The sequence below is a fragment of the Magallana gigas genome, chromosome 10 (genome assembly GCF_963853765.1).
Source record: "Magallana gigas chromosome 10, xbMagGiga1.1, whole genome shotgun sequence".
NCBI lineage: Eukaryota > Metazoa > Mollusca > Bivalvia > Ostreida > Ostreidae > Magallana > Magallana gigas.
Genome location: NC_088862.1, coordinates 9,428,974 through 9,434,578, shown reverse-complemented (window position 1 = coordinate 9,434,578; position 5,605 = coordinate 9,428,974).

Below are 5,605 nucleotides of genomic sequence, written 5' to 3'. Positions count from 1 at the left end.
GTGTGTGTGTTTGGGGGGGGGGGTGTAGCGTACTGTACTGCGTACCTTTAATCATATCATCGATTCACTTCCTTCTTTTCACAGATTCACTTCAATTCTTTCGCATGGATGATGCTCCCAAAAAATTGGTTGGGCTGTCTTCATGTTTATTCACGTTTTAGTATGTAAACTTATGAAAACTAGCTATCTGCTGCAACAAGAAGAGGGAAGCGGGGCTCCCTGCCTGCCCCCTCCCCCTCCTTTATGCTATCCGTCGGTCATCTACCAATAATTAATGCAGTTGCTTGCGGCGAAGTGCGTACGTGGTTTCAGGAGAGCGCAGCTAATACATGTGCATTATATTTTCCAGTGTTCAAAGTAGACATGCCAAAAAATCATGAAGACATGTCTGTCATTTCTTTTTGAAGACCGTATAAAGCGTTCTATGTCAGTAAAAATCAATAATCATTAAAAGTTACTTTGAGTTATTTAGATAGCTAGTAAACGTTTTGTAAACCAGAATTGCTTGATAATCAGCAGATCTACTGATGGGCCGAGTGGTTAGGCGCTGCAAAAAGAATGGGTTCCTCAATTGGTTTCCCAATGGTTTTTCAGTGGTTTCCCAATGGTTTCCCAATGGTTTCCCAATGGTTTCTCAATGGTTCTTCGATGGTTCCTCAGATTGAGAGTCTACTTCCAGGATGGGCGGATTGAAAAAAAAATTCACTAAAAACACCGTGCCGGATAATTATGCCAGTGCCAAGGTGGCATTTTTGCACCCGCTTACGATGCATATATCGAAAAATTCAAATATGCCCTATGATAGACCATAAATGATTGCTTAAAGAGTTAACAACCACCTTTGTTATCAGTGTATCTCACCTGTCAGGTAAGATATTTACTTTCAAAAATAAATTCCTATCGGAAAATTATTTTCCCCATATAAAAATCAATATTCCTATAGGTAATTTGAAATTTCCTATCGGAATACAAGAAATTCCTATAGGAATTTCAATTCCGATAGGATTTTATAAAATCCGATAGGAAAACTTAATATCCTATAGGAAAACTACATGTCTGAATCAAATTCCTACAGGAATTACCATTCTCCTATAGGAAATATAATTCCTATAGGACTTTTAAAAAATCCTATAGGATTGTCAATATTTCCTGTAGGAGAATCAATTCTCCTATGGAAATTATCATTTTCCGATGGGATATTAATTTTTAAAGGTAAATATCTCACATGTCAGGTAAAACACTCTAAAAACAAAAGTGGTTATAAACTCTCTAGACAATGGTGAATCATTTGGTATACATGGATTTTTCCGAAACTGCATCTTAAGCGGGTGCAAATATGCCACCTTGGCACTGGCATAATTATCCGGCACAGTGTTTAAAGCAAATGGCATCTTGCTTTGTATTTTTTTGGTCGTTTCCTACGGACAGGCAATTTTTAATTTTAGATTTAAACTGATTATTAAAGAAGGGGATTTTCTCGTTTTATCAGTGTAAAATGAAAGGTGAACTCAATGCAATAAAAGCACTTAAAATAGAGAAAGTGGGCGCTTAATTAAGATGTAGATTGGGCAGAAATCTGGACGCACAGGTAATGTAAAAATTTCATCGATTATCTTGCGCATTTTTCGAATTAAAACCGTTATATGGTTTTTATGAGATGTAGAATAAGTAGAAAAATGTTCGAAATGCAGAAGGTTTTATCATAATATCAGTCTAACGATCGCAACATGACGTAATCGATGCAAAATCCTACTTGTTTAGAGCTGTTTTAATACTACTTTGTAACACATATTTTTAAGTCTCAAATGGCTCACTGGTTTCATCTTGAATTAGCAAATATAGATATGCAGAGTTTTGGGTTCAACTCCTGCTGGTGTTTTCTTTTTAATGTATTAAAAACTTTCTCGTTTTTTAAATGTATGTAAATATAATATTATGTTGAACTACAGAATATATTTTAATTGCTCGTTATTGATTTCTGCCATATGACATTTAAATACCAAATTATTCGTGCTGATGATTCCTGCAAATTTACAATCTTGTGCACGCACTTTCTTTAAATAATTTTTTATGGTGAACAGAACATGAGTATGTGAACGTACCATTATTTCAATTCATGTGCCTTTCAATTATAACACAGTGCATTGTATTTGTATATCTTGTTTGTTCCCTTTGATTATGTTAAAGTTCAAGTTTTGCTAAGGTCACGTCAAGAATTCCAAGTCAAGAATTCCAAATGCGCTCTTGTTGATGAATTTATCATGACTCTTGTTAATGAATTTATCATGAGTCTTGTTGATGAATCTACCATGACTCTTGTTGATAAATTTATCATGACTCTTGTTGATGAATCAATCATGACTCTTGTTGATGAATCTACCATGACTCTTGTTGATAAATTTATCATGACTCTTGTTGATAAATATATCATGACTCTTGTTGATGAATTTATCATGACTGTTGTTGATAAGTTTATCATGACTCTTGTTAATGTATTTATCATGACTCTTGTTAATGTATTTATCATGACTCCTGTTGATGAATCTATCATGACTCTTGTTGATGAATTTATCATGATTCTTGTTGATGAATTTATCATGACTCTTGTTGATGAACTTATCATGACTCTTGTTGATGATCCTTTCATGATGTCTTAGTATTTTGATTTATCTTTTTGCAGGACTTTGTTACTATGAGGAAATCCTGTAAAAATCATAACCTGTTCTTGACATTCTATTCAAAATTCCATAAAATGTATGTTCTATCTGGAAGCATTTGGAATATGATTCATTCAACAAAAGCGGAAAATACTTCAAAGATTTGTAGCTGGTTATCTTCATATTTCTTTGAAAAAAACCCCCACTTTTCACAAGTTAAAATCAAACCCCGGTTCATCTTATAAAACCAAGCTATGGTTTTGAAGCATCGTTGAAATAATGTGTATCGCAGATTTTCCAATTACGCAGGCTCCTTTCATGTACTAGATCTTGACCTTGAAAAGAGTCGTGTTGATTGAGAATTTAAAGTGTATTATTTACAATGACTCACTGAAGATAAAGTGGTAGAGACACGTGCTGAGCACTGTCAAAAGGCCTAGATTATAACCTTGTTTATGACGAATGTAAAAATATTCAAAGTTTGAAATATCTATGGGCTTTATGGTGTATTTTGGAGCTGGATTAAAAAATCTCTTAAAATAGATCATTACCACTACATGTACATATGTTCAAGTATTTATGTTTGAACGGAAAAAATAATCAATTAAGAGCATGCGTAATTCAAGAAAAATATTATACAGCCACGTTTGTGTGTAATACAATGAACTATAATTACGAGATGTATCATAAGTAGTAACGAAGTAATAAGCTCCGTATTTTAAGGTAGTATGTGACAACTGTCGATATAAATGTAAATAAAAATACACTAGATGATAGCCCGCGCAAGCGCGGGAATTACCAGATTACACATTACTATGATATAATGCGTAATATGTTGAATCATTTTTTTGGGGTTCATTTTTGTCTATACTATGTCCGAATTTTCCTTGTCTTGTTCTTTAAAATCGAAATAAAAAACAAACTGCATGGCTGGATATTTTGAGGAGAAGGCAGGGATGGAAAGGCTAAACTGAAATGGATAATATATTAACATGTACGTGGCCTTAATCCTGTTTGTTGCAGCTGACTGAAAAAAAAACCCTTTTTTTAATTGTATTCATTTCAAACCAGTGAATCGGTATTTAGTGTCTTTCTCTCTCTAAGGTTGGTTCTTTAGGTTAATTTAAATATAATCTCTATTACTGTCCCAAATAAGAATATCAGATAAAAGACCGTTTTGAAAAATAATCTGGAGGGGAGGGGGGTACATGTATTCCCATTAAACTTCCCCGTTTTATGCATATATCATTTAAACATATAGACGTAAAATACAATAATCTGTTCATAAATCATTAATGTTTACAAATTAATGTCTAAGGTTTACAACCAACCTGTCGCAGTATAAAAAGGAATGAAATTAAAACATGGTAGGTTATGCATTACTATCCATTTCCATGCATATTTAAAACCAAAGTTGTCAGATTCAAATTATCTGCCCGATGGTAACTTGCCCTACACTTTCCGCCATGATGTCAATTAGTTAACCCGTTTCTGGACACCCATTTCTAGAAAGTTCTTTACATTAATATTAAAATTAGCTGCAGGTCTGTAGCTCCCGGTCTGAAAAAATTCGGATGGACGACCTGGGAGCTACAGTGCTTCCCATAGTAAAAATCTGCAATTTACGGCGCACAAAAAATTACGCTAGATTTGGACTGATTTTCGTCCATCCGAATTTTTTCAGACCGGGAGCTACAGATCTGCAGCTATATTAAATTCACATTAATTGTTCCAATTTATTTATTAACTTTTTGTATTAATCGAACTCCGATCCAAGGTATCTGCCCGCGATGCATGATGAACTCGTCCTACACTTTTCGTTAATTAGTGAATCCGCGGTCTTGGTTACCCCATTCTGGAAATTTCTATCCCAATTTCTCACCAGAGATCGTGCTTTGCAAGCGAATGAGTATTAAAACTAGAGCCGAGCTCGTTGCAAAGCAACGAGTAGGTCTTCCGTCGCAACTTCGTGTCGCGAAAGGATTGTCCATCAGTCTGATTTAAACACCTTCTTCTCCTGACACTTGTCAGAGCCAGAACCTGTATTGATAAAATGTCATCTTTACACGACCATTTCTTCTTACCAATAAGAGCTTTAGAAAATTGATTGAAACTCTTCAAATGGAGACAAAAAAATTAATTCATGCCTGTTTTCTATGTAACCTCTAGATTGAGTATTGCACCACTCATTAAACAGATAAAGGCATATCTTTGCTAAGTAAGTGTTTATTTAGATTGTATGCAAATGTGGAGGTCAAGTGGAGATAGTCTGTTATTGATACAGGTCTATCAGAACCTGGCGAGTGTAAGGAGAAGGGAAATGGTTTTTAATGATACTGGATTATCAATGTGATAATAGTAAGTTCAAGAAATCGAAAACGAGACTCAATTTCAAAGTATTATTTTCATACCAGGCAAGTTCTTCGTTTAACTTACTTCAAGTTTAGGATAACTTTAAAAAAGACATCATTTATGTACATGTATATAATTAATTTAATTATAATAAAAGTGTGGATGTGGCGGTGGGGGAAATGACCCAAAAATCAATTTTCTAAGCGTTAACTTAAGGGAAATTTTGGTTGAGAGAAAGGGGGGCATTGCTCCCACTGGACCATCTAAAAGGTACTGTTAGCAAGCTCACAAATGATATCCCCGCTAAGAAAGAAGTCATTACTCACGTATTTCTCTATTAGAGAATAATGGATGGTTCTTTTTCTTTAGTGAGTCAGACAAGGCAGGGTATATTTACAGGTCACAAGTAATCTTTATGTCAAACTCTAGCTTTTACTCATTTCCATTAATACAAGATATGACACATGTTTGACTTTGAACTTGCGCAACTGACCCTGGGTCAAGTTCATGACACATCATCGGTCATCAGGAATCTTTACATGAAATAGAAACTCCCAATGTTTCTCCTTAAATGACATAGGGACAAATCATTACAC